This window comes from Eschrichtius robustus, chromosome 10 (genome assembly GCF_028021215.1).
Source record: "Eschrichtius robustus isolate mEscRob2 chromosome 10, mEscRob2.pri, whole genome shotgun sequence".
NCBI lineage: Eukaryota > Metazoa > Chordata > Mammalia > Artiodactyla > Eschrichtiidae > Eschrichtius > Eschrichtius robustus.
The window spans coordinates 51,604,386-51,619,483 of NC_090833.1; the positions used below are offsets into that span (position 1 = coordinate 51,604,386).

Genomic DNA, 15,098 nt, shown 5'->3' on the forward strand with positions numbered 1-15,098 from the left:
AAAGTAAACACGCGTCGGCAGCAGGAGCGTGCCGGGGCGGAGGGAGCCGCTCTGCTTGCTTCTCGCGGTGCCGAAGCCAGTGGGCCTGGGTGAGGCGGCAGAGGTGCGCCAAGGTGCCTCGTGGGCCTGGTGGAGTTGGAGCGGCGCGCAGGCGCACTGGGGTCTGCCCGCCGGCCGGCTCCGGGGTACAAAGAGAGTGCCGCCGAGAGTCGGGGTTCCTTGAAGTCTCGGGAGCCGCCTGGGGTTTCGCAGGCCTGAGCTGTGCCTCCGTCCCTCTCCGGGACGCAGCCACAGTCGTTTCCCAGCCGGAGTCGGAGGCTTGTGGGTCTCCGACTTCCTCGCCTTTGCGGTTGCAGCGGGGCCCAGGTGGTTCCAGTACGTTTCGGGGTTTAATTCTGGCGCTTGCGAGCTGGGGCTGGCTCCGCCCTCCCTCCCCCCGCGCCCCGCCCCGCCCCCTCCTCCGAGGTCCGAGAGCCGCGGGCGAGGCAGAGAGAGGCTGGCTGGGTGCCGCAGGTTGAGAGGAGCTACTGGAGGTGAGTGGCGCTGCGGGCTGCGCTGCGCCCCCTTTCCCGTGCGGGTCAGCGCGGGGGCGCGGGGCTCCGACCCCTGCCCCGGGCCGGTCTCCGCGCTCAGCCAGGCCAGCTTGGCGCGCGCCGGTGGCGGAGGGCAGCCCCCGCGGGCTCCCGCTCGCCCGGTTACCCCGGCGGCCTTAGGACGGGCCTAGGGACGGGGTCCGAGAGGTTGCTGCGGCCCCGCGGTCCGCCGTCCCTGCGCGCTGCGGCGGCGGGGCTCGAGGGTTTGGAAGGGGAGCGCGGCGCGTGCGGCTCTGGGGCAGCGGGAAAGTCCGGGCCGGGCCGAGAGGCGGGAGGGTGCGGGCGCCTCCCAGGCCGGGACGCACGGCCCTTGGGTGTCCCCGGGTCCTTTATTAGCCCGGGTAGGCTGAGAGAACTCTCCGAGGCGTCTCCCCTGGAAGTTTTCGGCTCCGCTCCGCAGGAGGGAGTGGCGGTCGACCCCTTTTCTTCCTCGGTCGCGGAGCGGCAGGTGGCCTCGGGTCGCCCTCAGCCGACTCCGAGATGGCTCCAGCCAGGGTTGAAGGGGCCGGGAGGTGGGGGAGGAGTGCGGGAGCTCTGGGCCTCCGGGGCCGGTCGAACCCTGCGGGGACAGCGTGGGCTTCTGGTGGTCGTGTCGAGGCAGGGTGCAAGCGCCCTTAAGCAGACTTGTTCCCTCAACGCCCCCCCTCTTCCAAGCCCCTTCCATGCCCACGGCGGCCTCCTCCCCTTGACCATTCTTCTCCGCCTGGGTCCGCGGGGAACTTTCAGAGGCAACTCTTCGCGGTGGGTCCTGCAAGTCAGCAAGAACTTGTTCTGCGCCGGGGTGACTTGACGAGGGCTTTGGCGAGTTAGCGTTAAAAACAATCTATGGCGTCCCCCAGCGCCCGCTCTCTGCACATCGTCTCTACGAGGTTCGTTGAATTAATGAAACACTATATCAAGACGGGAGCCCTGAGACTAACAAGGAAGGTTAATCATCCAGATCTATAATTGTGCACTTTCTTGCCCCAGCTTCATCCCATCCACCTCTGAGCTGGATGGAAATCAGGGCCAGTTTCCTCGTTTTTAATTCATGAGTTTATTCACCTTGCTTTTTAGGTGGTACTTAGCTGTCCATCTGCTAGTTGCTTCTTTCATCCAGCTTTCTCTACAAAAAAGTTGGGCACTCCCACATGTTATTTATTTTAAAAGTTGAGATATAATAAACGTTCCATAAATTTACCCATTTAAAGAGTATAATTCGTTGGTGTTTTTGTTTTGTTTTAGTATATTCACAAAGTTGTGCAGTCGTCCCTACTGTCTAATTCCAGAACATTTTCATCACCCCCAAAAGTAACCTCGTGCCCATTAAGCAGTTATTCCCCATTTCCCCTTCCCCCATCCTCTCACTCCCTCATTATAAGGTGAAGCTTTCCCAAGGTAGAAATTGAATGAGAAAACTGAGAGATTATTAACTTCGGCCCTTTTTCAGTTAGTAGATTTGGGGAAAGGTGCTGCTGCTGAAGCAGTGGAAGAAAAATTAAGAATGGGCTGTCCTCTCGTGAGATTTCAGTGTCTAAGGATGGAGGAGAAGCTGCCAGCAGAGGAATAATTGCCTCCTTTAAAAATACACAAGTTAGGGACTTCCCTGGTGGCGCAGTGGTTAAGAATCCGCCTGCCAATGCAGGGGACACGGGTTTGAGCCCTGGTCCGGTCCGGGAAGATGCCGCAGAGCAGCTAAGCCCGTGAGCCACAACTACTGAGCCTGCACTCTAGAGCCTGCGAGTGACAGCTACTGATCCCACATGCTGCAACTTCTGAAGCCCGCACGCCTAGAGCCCGTGCTCCGCAACAAGAGAAGCCACGGCGATGAGAAGCCCCCACTCGCCGCAACTAGAGAAAGCCCACACGCAGCAACGAAGACCCAACGCAGCCAATAAATAAATAAGTTAATTAATAATAAAAACTACACAAGTTAGGAATGCATTTTATCCCTGTAGGTAGGGCACGCCAGTGCTTTGGGGGCACTTTCAGCACTTCAGATTTGCCAAGTCCACAAATCACTCCAGTTGAGGTTCTGCCTCAGCAAATGTGAGTTCTGTTTTGTGTATGTGTGTGTGTTTTGGGGGGAGGTGTTAGTTTTGTTTTTAAAGTATCCCCCCCCCCCCAGAAAGAAACCACAGATAAATGGCCACTAGAATGGATACATTCAAGACTTGGGTTCATTTCATGAGTATCAGCACCTGCTCTCAAATAGCCCTATGAGCTACTGTGCTCATGCATTAACCCTTGGTCTGAGGTGGAGGAGGAGGATGGGAAAGGGTCTAGTTGGAGGAAATTCAAGAAACTGGGGAAAGGAGTTGGAGAAAGGCTGAAAGGGGATTACTTGTGGGAGCTGAGGTCTGTTAAAATGGAGAAGGGTGAGCAGATTCAGAAGCAGCAAAGGGGAATCTCAGTGAGAAATTTCAGACCCTTAAGCATTTTGTTGGACTATTTGTGCATGCTCTGAAAATCACGTTTTAGTGAGCAGAGCTGAAGCTATCCAAATTACACAACAACCACCGCACTTCTCTTCTGCCCTCCAATCAGTTGAAGTCAAGTTGGTTTCAAATGTTACAGGATATTTTATGCCTGTTGCATGGGTGGCTTGGCTTATGCATCTTTTTTAAAAAGTAATTTTAAAGTTGAACTATTAACATACATATAAATCTTAAGTGTACAATTTGATGAATTTTCACAAAGTGAGCATAAACTTATAACCAGCACTGAGATCAAGAAACAGAGCATTGCCTTGCCTTTTTCCAGTCACCCTGTCTCCCCAGAGGCGACCACTGTCCCAATTATAGGTTAGTTTTGCCTGTCTTCATGGTCTGTATACACATGGGATCATACAGTATGTTTTTGTGGGGGGTTTTGTTTTGTTTTCGTTTTGGTTTTGGTATCTGGCTTCCTTTAGTCAAAATTATGTTTGTGATATTTAGCCGTGTTGTCGCATGTGGCTGTATTTCGGCCATTATCATTGCTGTCCAATGTTTCATTGTGTGACTGTGCCACAGTTTATCCATTCTAGGGTTGATGGGCATTTGAGTAGTTTCCGAATTTTGTCTGTGGGGAATAGTGTGACTGTGAACATTCTACTACATGGCTTGATACACATTACACATTTGTATAGGGTATATAGTCAGGAGTAGAATTGTGCTTAACTCCTCTCCTCCCTCTTTCCTTTCAAATAAAATTCAGTGAAAATTCCTCTAAGGTGAAGGCTGCTCCACCACCTTTCATTTAGAACAAACCAATATCAATGAACTTTAATAAATAATAATTACATTTCTATTTTATGCAAGGCCCTGGTGGGGGAATTCAGAGACTAAGACCCTCATATGGTTCATAGCAGATGGGGAGATGTAAGGATACAGAATTGGATAGGAGGCAGAAGGATGGAAATACCTGATATAAATGGCTCATTGGAAATGTAGGGGAAATTAACACCGAGTAGAGAGATCTGGTTGATGTTTAGGGAGATTGGGCCTTGAAGAATGTGTTCAGGTGGGGATTAGAGTAAAAGGCATTGCAGTTTAGGCCATGGCTTTTGAAGGAGCAAGGAAGTCCAGCAGTGCTTGACACATGATAGCATTGTCAGTCAGTCACATGCTTAGAGACCCAGGTGAATGGCAATTTGAGATTGTGCCCTTCATCCAGTGGCTCGTGATTATGAACCAGCCTGGTGATCTCTGTGGAAATGTTGTAGCTCTGAATCCAGACTGGCTAGTTTGAATCTAGGTGCTGCTGCTTGCTGTGTGACCTTTCATATAGTTACTGAACCCCTCTGTGTCTCAACTTCCCATCTATAAAAAGGGGATAATAAAAAGCACTCCCCTGACAGGGTTATTATGAGGATTAAATGAGTTAAAACACAGAGAGAGCACGTTGAAGATTGCCTGGTACACAGTAAGTGCTAAACATGTTTGCTGTTGTTTCTTTAATTTATAATTGTTTAAATTTCTATAGTAATATTTGTACATAGTAAGAATAATGAAAATAACAAAGAAGGGTTTAAAATGAAAGCTAAAACCCATTACTCTTTTCTGATCCCAGCTCAACTATGTCTGTTTTTAGTACTTTTGGTGGTTATCATTGAACAAATTAACTTAAAATTTAGTGGCTTAAACAACTGTTTCATGGTATTATGTGTCCTGTGGGTCAAGGATTCAGGCAGGGCTTGGCTGCTTCTCCTTGTGGTGTTGACTGTCTCTCTACTGCATACACCTGGTGAATGGGCTGGTTTGGAGGGTCCAGGAAGGCTTTGCTTCCATTCCATGTGCCTTGGCAGGGATGGCTGGCAGACTGGGCTCAGCATTAACTGTTGACTAGAGTGCCTACACACGGCAGCTTCAACATGGTGGCCCCAGGTAGCTGCACTGCTTACATGGTCATCACCTTCCCCCAGGTATTAATCAGGGTCTGTAGAGAAACAGAAGAGTAGGATGTATATATGTTTATAGAAAGATTTATCATAAGGAATTGGCTCACATGATTGTGGAAGTCAGTGATTCCAAAACCTGCAGCGTGGGCCAGCAGACTGCACACCCAGGAGAGCTGGTGTTACAGATGAAGACTAAAGGCAGTCTGCTAGAGAATTCCCCCTTGCTCCGGGAGGCCAATCTTTTTGCTCTATTCAGGCCTTCAACTGATTGGATGAGGGCCACATGTTATGGAGAGCAATCTGCTTTACCCAGAGTTTACCAATTAAAATGCTAATTTCATCCCAAAACACCCTCCAAGAGGACACATACAATTAACCTGAGCTATGAGTGCCTCAAGTGAACCAGTTGGAAGCTTCTTGGCCTTTTATGACCCAGCCTCAGAAGTTACCTAACTTCCCTTTCACCGAGCTCTGTTGATTGGGTCAGTCACAAAGCCTGCTCAGACTCAAGGGGAGGGGACATAGACTGGCCACTTGATGGGAAGAGTGTCAAAGAATGTGCAGCCTTCTTTTTAAACCTGCAACAGTCTACACTTGTTTCACAAATTTGACAATGGCTCTTAACTTCCTGCTAAGGAAGAACTGGAACTTGTATTACCTCCCACCTCTCTTTTCTTCCTCTCCTCTTTGCCTCCCAATATTTATTAGATATCCTATTATTTTTATTTTATTAATTTTAGTTCTCTTTTTTCAGTTACCTTTGTAATTTCTTAAAAAATTAATTGTTTATTTATTTGGCTGTGTTGGGTCTTCGTTGCTGAGCGCTGGCTTTCTCTAGTTGCGGCGAGCGGGGGCTACTCTTCGTTGCAGTGTGCGGGCTTCTCATTGCGGTAGCTTCTCTTGTTGCGGAGCACGGGCTCCAGGCACACAGGCTACAGTAGTTGCAGCCCCCGGGCTCATTAGTTGTGGCTCATGGGCTCTAGAGTGCAGGCTCAGTAGTTGTGGTGCACGGGCTTCGTTGATCCACGGCATGTGGGGTCTTCCAGGACCAGGGCTCGAACCCATGTCCCCTGCATTGGCAGGCGGATTCTTATCCACTGCGCCATCAGGGAAGTCCCTACCTTTATAATTTTAAATAATGTGTTCCACACTTGACAAGGCTGTGGCAGGTGGAACGCTCACGTTTGTTGGAGTGTTTGTGTGTGTGTGTTTGGGAGGGGCAGTGAAGGAGAATAACAGAACTGTCTTGAATGGGGGACATCTGACAATGAGGCTCTTACTAAAACACTCCAGCCACTAGGCGTGTGAATTGCCTTGAGCATGTACTCTGCGTGAGCAGAGCAGGTGACATAATCCAGCAGTTTTTATTTTCTCTCTTTGGCTTCTAAACTCAGGTACTCGTTTGCCTTTTCCTTTCTTCAGCTTTGCATTTGAAATATGAATGCTGGAAGCAAATGATGTTCTCATTGATGAAGAAGCTTAAAACAGATATACTGTTGAGCTGGATATTTGTGTATGGATGTATACACCAGGAAAACCTGTCAGAAATAAGTATCCTTATGTTTCTTTTGTTACAGAAGCAATGAGTTAATTGGAGAGAGTTATATATTTCAGGAACCCTGTAGCTCTGTTTTAGGGTGGTTTTTTTCCTTTTTAAAAGAATTCATTTAGGGAACTCCCTGGTGGTCCAGTGGTAGGACTTGGCGCTTTCACTGCTGGGGCCCGGGTTCAATCCCTGGTCAGGGAACTAAGATCCTGCAAGCGACTCGGCGCAGCCAAAAAAAAAAAAAAAAAATCATTTAGTTAATGGAATTGACCAATGGGGCATAGTTTAAGTCTCAGGAGACATACTAATACATTTTTATAATTATCTAATCCCCTGAGAAGCACACAAGAAGAACCTCTATTCTTGTTGGTTTACAGTTATTGCATATTGCAGTTAAAACTCCTTTTAATATTTATTTTATCTAATTTTTGGCTTGATTAGAGGCAAGAATGTAAATTTGTTGATATTTGCATTACATTTTTGGCTACATTTGTTCAGATTTCTGTTGGTAATTCCGACTTGTTCACCCTTTGACCTTGGGGAAAATATGAAAAAATAATTAGGTAGAAATAGGTAGAAATCAAGCCTGAACTTATTCCTTCTTCCTCCTTTCATTCCTCTCCCTTCCTCTTCCCTTCTCCCTCTCTTTTGTATTATTCTTAACAGAACTGCTCTTTACTACAAAAATACCTGTTTAAGAGTAGCCCTTTTTAGGGGCTGGAATTGTCCCTATTATGTGATGTTATGACTCACTTTTCTATGAAATACTCCCTCATCTCCCTTCCCCAAAATAGAACCATAGACCCAAGCTGATCATCTTTGCACTATACCCCATTCCAGTCACTACTCTAGCCCAAAGGATATTCTTCTAATATCATTGATTACTTTTGTCAGATTTTTGAACTTTATAGAATCACAGAGTGTGTACTTTCTTGTGTCTGGCGTCTCTCACTCCATGTCCTATTTGTAAGATTGATCTGTTGTTGTTTTATGTGGCTATGGGTTGTTCATTTTCATTGCTTATTGTATTCCATTGTGTGAATATACTACTGTTTATCCATCCTACTGGAGATGTACTTTGGATTGTTTCCAGTTTGGGACCAATAATGAACAGTGTTGTTGTAAACAATTTTGTGCATGTTTTCTCATGAACCCATGTATACATTTCTGTTGGATATATCTAGGAGTGGAATTGCTGGGCCACACAGGTCACCTGCAGTAGAGACTGCCAGAATGGTTTTATTAATTTATGTTTCCAACAGTGGTATGTGAGTTCTAGTTGCTCTACATTCTTGTCAATGCTTGTTAGTGTCTGTTGTCTTATTTTAGCCGTTCGAGTAAATGTGTGTTGTTGAATTCCCCAGATGACTAATGAAGATGAGCACCTCAAAGAGAGCTCGTGTTCTTTTTGTTTTATAGCACAGTGAGATAGGAAAGGTAGGCCAGTTAAAGAATTCATGGAGGGCTTCCCTGGTGGCGCAGTGGTTGAGAATCTGCCTGCCAATGCAGGGGACACGGGTTCGAGCCCTGGTCTGGGAAGATCCCACATGCCGCAGAGCAACTGGGCCTGTGAGCCACAACTACTGAGCCTGCGCGTCTGGAGCCTGTGCTCCGCAACAAGAGAGGCCGCGATAGTGAGAGGCCCGCGCACCGCGATGAAGAGTGGCCCCTGCTCGCCGCAACTAGAGAAAGCCCTCGCACAGAAACGAAGACCCAACACAGCCAAAAAAAAAAAAAAAAAAAAAAAAAAAAAAAAAATTCATTGAAACTTTATATCAGTTTCTTAACTAGTCTAGCTTTTCTGTTTTTCCATGCTGTATAATTCATTTCTTGTGAGTTTTTTTCTTTTAATTGGTGGGAGACGCATCTCAAGAGATTTACTACTAATAAAAGTTTAAAGAGTGGAAATTTGTGAATAAACTCTACTGGTTCTGAGAATTAAAGTATTCAGTATATTTAAAGACTGAAATTTTGCTCATGCTGTCTTACTCTTTCAACTTTTCTCATTTGTTGAATCAATCTATTGATTTTTGCTATTCACTGTGAAATTTTTATAGGGGAATTTGCATGGGTCATGCTCTGTAGTTGGCCAGGAATTATATTTCCACATGAAAATGTAAAAGAAGAGTTGAATTCTTGGTGCGTAATTTTTTTTAAAGATTTATTTTTTATATATATATTTATTTATTTAATTTATTTTTGGCTGTGTCGGGTCTTAGTTGCAGCACGTGGGATCTTCGTTGAGGCATGCGGGATCTTTCATTGCAGCGCACGGGCTTCTCTGTAGCGGCATGCGGGTTTTCTCTTCTCTAGTTGTGGGGCGGGCTCCAGGGCGCATGGGCTCTGTAGTTTGCGGTACGTGGGCTCTAGTTGAGGTGCGCGAGCTCAGTAGTTGTGGCATGCAGGCTTAGTTGCCCTGCAGCATGTGGGATCTTAGTTCCCTGACCAGGGATTGAACCCACGTCCCCTGCATTGTAAGGCGGATTCCTTACCACTGGACCACCAGAGAAGTCCCTTGGTGCATAATTTTTTAAAGGAAAAACAGGGGTTGTCCACACAGGGGTAAGTTGGATATTGTGAAGCTTCAGTGTCCATGCTGAAAGTTTTTGCCATTTCTTAGAAAATGAAATAAGTAGTTTCGATGAAACTTAACATATGATTTGGTGGGCTTGAGTTTATTTTGATTTATTTTCTGTTGGCCTTTTGAAATTCATCCTTCCTCTTCTCTTTAGGGCACCTATTTTATCTTCTCAATTGTTTCTTCTTAAGGATTGTATGCCTCTTTAAGAATGCAACCTGGCTCTGTACTTCCTCAGTGAGTATGTTCTGTCTTCCCTTAAATATTACTAGGGGTATTACTGACCAAGGGATAGACACTGTTGGTCTTAAATACTTCTAAGGTATTTGTGGCTACTGTTTGGTTTCTTGGAGGCTTAAATCCTGTGAGGCATAACCTGAAGTGTATTTGGAGAATCCAGGCTTCTGATCTTGAGGGCAGAATAAGACTTCTCTGTCTTCAGAAACATCACCCTTTGCTCTCCTTTAGAATTATGACTCAGGAGTGGGAGGAGAGTTGGCTGAATCCCTATCAAAGAGAGGAGGCTGGGAGAGAAATGATTGAGGTTTACTTACTACAACTCAGAGTTTCTCAGCCCTGGCAGGGTTTCAGTCACAATTGGGAGAAGCAACTCAAATAGTTCACTGTGATGAAAGTTTGTGTATATTGTTTAATTTTTTTTTTAATGTTGAGAGAATTCAAGGTTAGTTCTCTGATGAAGTCATGTGAACTTACTTGTGTTCTGATATGTTTTTATTTGGGGGAGGTTGGAAAGGGGAGCAGTTGCAGCTGTCGACTGGGGTCTGAGAATCGTTCATCATGTTGAGAATGACAGCCATGTGGGAGGGGGACACAGTGTGGAGACACTGCCTTGAGGAACACAGGCTTTTTGTGGAGTGGCCAAGTGGGAGGGGAGTGACTAAGTTACACTTTGTAGGCATTCAGCAGTATTTGTTGAATGAATGTGTATACTTTCATCAGCGGCATACTAAGGCTGCCAGATCTGCATGAGGGTATCAATTCATCAGTTTTTATAGTGGTTTAGGTGCCCACAGAATGGTAACCTATCCTGCAGGCGATCAGGAATTTCATGCTTCCATCAGTTGAAGTTTAAACATTTTGGTTGTAAAGAGATTAGTCCTAACAAGATTTGACCCCAGCTGCCAGGTGTGTATGAGAGTCAGGTGTTGATTCTTAGCACTTTTCTCCACACACACCTTCTTCTGTATGTATGAACTTAGAGGCCTGAGAGTACTATAAGTTATCCTCCCCACATTCAGTAGACTCTTTTTGTTTTCCAGGAGAGTTTTAATCAATTTTAGTTTAATAGAGAAAGAGAACTGTTTCTTTCATTTGTTTATTATAACCAACGTCAGGAAACAAAAGGCTACTCTTTGGAAACCAGGAAAAGCTAACTGGAAGGACTTGGTTTTCCTTTGGTGAAATCCCTTGTGCTCATATAGCTTTTTCACACCTTCTAGAGAACCAGAGTATCTCTCACTCAAAAATAGAGGGCTGCTATGTCTGGACTCATTTCTGCCTGTTGTTGGGAAAGGTATGCCAATGGTTCACCTGTTGAAGTCAAGAATGAGTAAGGAGTCCTTGAGGACTCTTAGCCAGCCCAGAAAGATTCAGTAAAGTACCTTTAGTACAATGGGAAAAAACTGTCACTTTCCTGCTCTTTTCACCTTTGCCAGTAAAAGGAGGAAATACTGCTTAAGGGCTTGAAGTTTATATAGTTTATTAATCATTTTCTTGGGAACTTCCTCTTTCAAAGAAAAGGTGTTGTGAACCTCTGGCATCACGTCCAAGTTGACCAAATAACCTGCTTACCAGTTGACCTCATTTGAGTCCTGACTTCAAGCTGTTCTTCACATGTCAATGTCTGTATTTTAGCCTAGGTCCCAGGTAGGGTTGTGGGTGCTGAATTCACGGAAACTGTATCATTTTGAGCATCTCCTTGTCTCTACTTGACCCTCAATGACCCAGGGCAGTTTTTCCTTTCCCATCTCTTCCCCATTTCTTAACCTTTATTTTTGGATGGGTTACATTGAAGGGACTTGATTCAGGGCAGTGGTTAGGAGCTTGGGCTGTAGGGTCTCAGGTCTACTGCTTCCTGCCAGGCATGTTTTTTGCTTTTGTTTGTTTGTTTTTGTTTTTGTTTTTTTTTTTTGCCTCTGTGTGTCTGAAAAGGAAGAGTAATATAATCATGCCATGGTGTTTAACTGTGTGTCTTGGTGTGGGGGGGAGGGAGGGAGAGAGAAGAGGGAGAAGGGAGGTAAGATAAAGGAAGGAACATTTAGGATATAGTATTTCCTGACTGTAAATCTCCCTGGCACAAAAAATCTCAAAAGAGCTATCTTGTTTGCTTATGGCCGGAGAAGCAGAGAAAGGGCTGTGATCCCAGGTGGCACACAGTAGATCAAAGAAGAACCCTGGGAGCAAGTAAGAGGGCAGAGGCAGACTCAGGGACCTGGGTCCAGTAGGAAACCCCAACTCCATGTAGTGCCACCGCTCTTCTCCCTTCTCTGCATGCTCTTCCACAGTTTTGCCTGAGCAGAATAACCTCTCTCTGCTTATAACATGGGGATGATGAGAGGTACCACACAGAGGAGCTGCAAGGATCAATGAGGTAATAGATGTGTGAGCCCTACCCAAGCTTCCTTGAAATCTGATCGTTGGAGAAGCCTGTTGCTCCTTCTGCTGCCCCAGGCTAAGGAAAACTTTCACAGGCTATTGAGGATGATAGGATTCCTGGTAACTCTGGAGCTGTTGAGGTTGGGATATTTTTCTCAGGGGGTACTGGGATGGGGAGAGAAATGTTCTTGGTACCATAAGTTTGTGCTCTGAACATCTCTTCTGGGAAATACTCTGGACCGTTGATTGTGCTGAGCTATGCTGGAAGCATGCTGTGGGACTTTTAAGGGCTGGTGGTGCAAACCATTCACCATTTATAACAATGTTTCCAGGGTATGATATGTAAATACCCTTGATAAACTGTGGGCATACTACCCGGTGAGTTGGTGATTCCTTGTAGCTGAAGTTTTGGGGCAAGTGAGGATAATATCACTGTATTTATAGTACAGGGCCTATGCAAAGGCTGGGTCCCATTCAGTTAACTGGTCAACTTTTCTTTAAATCAGTGTCTTTGTAGACCCAGAGAGTTGGATCTATTTCTCACAGCAACATGTACTATTTTGTCTGTTCTCATGTTCATTAAAATTAAGAACTTCCATTCAACAGTACAAATTAAGAGTGCAAAGAAAGGCAAGTCACAAAGTAGAAGATATTTGTCATAACATATATCCAACAAGAAACTTGTCCAGAATATGTAAAGAACAGCTACAAATCAGTAAGAAAAACAAAAAATAATTTTTAAAATGAGCAAAAGGGCATTCAGTATCATCAGTCATCAGGAAAATGCAAATTAAAACTATTATAAAATACCAATACATACCCACCCAAATGACTAATATTAAAAAAAAAAAAATCCTGATAACCAAATGGAGATATAGAAAAGCTCAAACTCTCATACACTGCTGATAGATGTGTAAATTGGTTTAACTACTTTGGAAAGCTCTTTGTACTTATCCATAAAACTTAACGAACTTACATCCTATGATTCAGTAATTATACTCCTAGATATGTATACCCAACAGGAATGAGTGCATATGTGCACCAGAAACATTTACAAGCATTTGCATTTCTATAATGGAATAATAGAAACATAATAGAAACAATCCAAATATCTATGATTGAGTAAATGAATTGTGGTATGATTATGCAATGAAATACTACACAGCAGTAAAAACAAACTACTGGTACACAGAACGTGATGAATCTCATAGATATTATATTGAGTAAAAGAATTCAGAAATAAGTGTACATATTGTATGATTTCATTTATATGAAACTCAAAAAGAGGTAAAAATACTTGATGGTGACAGAAGTCAGAGTAGGGCAGAAGTGGCACAGGGATGTATTTACTAGGAAGGGGCTTGGGGGCACTTCTGGGGCCTTGATGATGTTCTCTATCTTTGATCTAGGTGCTGACGACTTGGATATGTTCATTTGTAAAAAAAAAAAAAAAAAAAATTCATCTTGATATTTAAGATTTATGTACTTTACTGTATGTGTGTTTTTCTTTAATTTAAAAAGTTTATTAAGATCAAGCATTTAAAAATAAATAAACCCCAAATTAAAACAAACTAATAAGGCTTATTGGCTGCATAAAAGAGAAGCACATTTCAACTGGCTTAAACTAACATCAACAATAAGAAATTTGTGCTGAATTGGGCGATTGGGATTGACATGTATACACTGATGTGTATAAAATTGATGACTGATTAAAAAAAAAAAAAAAACAACAACTTCTGCCTGGGCCCCAACCCCAGAGAGTAATTTAATTGGTCTGTGGTTGGACCTAAAAAACAAAACAAAACAAAACAATAAGAAATTTGACCAAAACAAATGCAAATGAACAACAACCAACCCATTAAGGATTTGTTGGAAGGAAGGAATCCAGTGGAAACCCAAGGGCATGGTAGCCCAGCCTGTCTTCCTGGGAACTGGGGAGTTAGGGCTGGAAGTTACGGTTTCTTTTGGACACTCATGGTATCTTGTCTCTAGCATTTGCACCATTCTTTGGTGTTTCTCTACAGACCACCTTTCTCTGTTTCAGCTCACACGTGGTAGAAAATGGAAGCACAGTTCTTGCTTATCATGACCTCCCATTTCAAGCCTAAGTTTTTTATACCATACGGTTAACTCTTTCTAGCCCTCTCTCATTCCCTGCTGATCGGCTTAGCCTATGCCTCCTTTTTCCCTCTTAGAATGGGAACCATTGTGTTGTTCCAGTGAGCTGTGGTCAGAGAGTCTGGGATCAAATAGAAAACACAGAGCAGCCAAGGCTAAGGATGGGTGGATTTTTCTAAAAAGGGAAATGTATGTGGGAAGAAAATGGTTGCCATCCTACCACATGTTCTCCTGCTGAATGTCTGCTTCCTCCATCTTTTCAAACCACTATTTGGAGCAGGGAAAAGAGTCCCCAGGAAATTCTTTCTTCCCGCCCAACCAAATCAGACTGTCATGGTCTGCCTCCAAACAGGACACCCTAGCAGCTTGGCCCTAATTTCTTGTTGAGCCTTCTCTACCACAAACTAGTCTTGCAGAAGGAGCTGTTGTTACCTTGTACTATTTTGCAATTATGGAATAATTTCCCAAATGCATGCTGATGTACACCTTCTGGGTGTAGCTTTGTATCAAATATTTTTCCTAACTTGATTTGAACGTAGCAATGCAGACAGCTTTTCTGATTATCTATTATGGGTTTGCTAACCCTAGAGGAGGGAACCGTGGGCCCCCAGATTTAGGACTTTTGAAGGCAGAGTATAGCACTATCTCTCTCCTAGTCCCTTGGATAAGCTGTGGATTGTCTATAAACCTTGACTTAGTGTATGCCTGAGTGGAGATTTTTAGAATTGCTCTTGATCTTTCCCTGGGCACCTTCTCACTCTGCCTTTTTTTTCACTGTTCCCTCCTAATTAAACAGACTCTTACCACAGCCTCTGGATATGACAACCTGTCAGCTTAGTCTTAGTAAGTGTTCTGAGTTTCTCTGGACTTCTAGCTTGCCAAGACCTCATCGCAAATTTGCAAGAGGTGGTGTTGAATATTTTTCCTTCAGAAAGTAAGTTTTTAAGTGAATTCATGTATATTTTTTATCAGAGTAGCTATGAGAGGAGTATTAACTTTGGGCATTGTTTTTCTTTGGCTTCTAGAAAAAAATTTGAGAGATCTAATAATTTTCATCAAGTTCTGTTCTACTTGATCATTTGAAAGACTATTTGCATCATCAGATCTTATATCTGGTGAGTTAAGATTTCCAGGCAGGGACTAATACTAAAAGTTGAAAATGAACCTAACTTAGACTTTTAAAAGAATGATTTCTACATCCCGTAAAATCTCAGGCAGTTACATTTCCTTGTTTTGCTAGGAGACTGTTATGTCAGTTAAATTTGTAACCTTGTTTCTTGTTTTATC

General features: G+C 44.0%; 1 protein-coding gene across 4 annotated transcripts in view; it reads left to right on the forward strand.

The window, feature by feature from the left end:
- The first annotated feature begins 446 nt into the window (after nt 1-446).
- Nucleotides 447-15,098, forward strand: part of KANK1 (KN motif and ankyrin repeat domains 1) — a 189,369-nt gene continuing 174,717 nt past the window's right edge. For all 4 annotated transcript variants that reach the window (XM_068552966.1, XM_068552970.1, XM_068552969.1 and 1 more), the window contains exon 1: nt 447-533. The gene's annotated coding sequence lies outside the window, so the exon portion shown is untranslated. The remainder of the gene's footprint in view (nt 534-15,098) is intronic.